This window comes from Tenrec ecaudatus, chromosome 11, assembly GCF_050624435.1.
Source record: "Tenrec ecaudatus isolate mTenEca1 chromosome 11, mTenEca1.hap1, whole genome shotgun sequence".
In the NCBI taxonomy this organism is placed as follows: domain Eukaryota; kingdom Metazoa; phylum Chordata; class Mammalia; order Afrosoricida; family Tenrecidae; genus Tenrec; species Tenrec ecaudatus.
The window spans coordinates 7958982-7960306 of record NC_134540.1 but is presented as its reverse complement, the minus strand read 5'-3'; the positions used below and the strand labels follow the sequence as shown (position 1 = coordinate 7960306).

The following is a 1325-nucleotide window of genomic DNA, read 5'->3' as shown; positions in this document are numbered from 1 at the left end:
GATAAAGCACCAAGACGGGAAAGGATGGAAAAGAAGGACAGATGGGGACAGTAAGCACAGGGAGGACAGGAGAGCAGTGCCATTCCATTGTGGAGATTGTAATCAATGTCATGATTCCAGATGTACATGAATTATCAAATGGGACACCAAACTGCTCTGTAAACTTTCACCCAAATCACAACAAAAGGCTGTTTGTTTTGTTTTTCTGAAAAGTGTCCAAATTGGAAAGGAAGAATAATCCTACTTCTATTTTTAAAAGACCTAATTCTGCCTCTGGAAAATCGCAAAGAATCTGCAAAAATGTACTACAGCAAATAAACAAACTCCACAAACGTACAAGGTACAAAAATCAACCCGCAAAAATCTGTATGTATTTCTACATATCAGCATTGAGCAATCAGAAAAGAAAATTAAGGAAACATTTCCATCTAAAATAATACCTCTCCCCCACCCCACAAAACACCCTAAGGGAAAAAAATTTAGTTGAGGTAAAAGACTTACTTGTACACTTAAAATTATAAAACATTAACAAAATAAATGATAGAGCGGGATCAACTCAATGGCAGTGAGTTAAAAACAAATAAATAAATTATGGATGACCTAAATAAATGAAATACATCCCATGCTCACAGATTGAAAGACACTTTTATGTAAAAAGATAACAAGCCTTATCAAAATTCCAATGGCCTTATTATCTTCAAGTTAATATGGAACTACCAGGGATCCTAAATAACCAAAGTACTCCTGAAAAAGAACAAGGTTATACGTCTTACACTTTCCAGTTTGAAAACATGCTGCAAAATTACAGGAATCAAAATATTGTGATATTGGCCTGAGGATGGCTATATACCAGCAGGTCAATTTACTATGCTCAAGTTTCAAAAATATACCTATACATCTCTAGCCAATCGTTTTTTTGTTTTTGTTTTGTGTTATAATGTGCCCTAGGCATGAAACAGCTCTGGCCACAATCCAGGCATCAAGCTAGGATGAACAAAGGACTTCAAGTTGGCTCTGTCCCTGACTGATATAAGAGCACCACCACCAATCAGGTGTCTCTTTGCCCATAGCCAGGGGTTAGCCAATAGTTTTCACACCATGTTTTACATTTGAATTTGGTGGAGGCTTGCATTTCAGATGATCAACTTACCGGTAGATTCAACAGTCTAAACTGCTCATCCAACCCATCAAGAATGTACCCTTCCCTGCTCCTTGATTTCTCACTCATAGACCATCTTCCATTTCACCCGAGTTAACACACATCACCAGTCTAGCCCATTGTTTCAGCTTCCAAGCCTTACCTGAGCGCCCCACCCCCACCCCCG

At 38.4% G+C, this 1325-nt stretch overlaps 1 non-coding gene across 1 annotated transcript; it reads right to left on the bottom strand.

The window, feature by feature from the left end:
• Window positions 1–935: 935 nt before the first annotated feature.
• LOC142462059 (small nucleolar RNA SNORA48) lies at window positions 936–1079 on the bottom strand. The gene has a single exon (XR_012787204.1). It is a non-coding gene; the product is annotated as a small nucleolar RNA SNORA48 (small nucleolar RNA).
• Window positions 1080–1325: the final 246 nt, after the last annotated feature.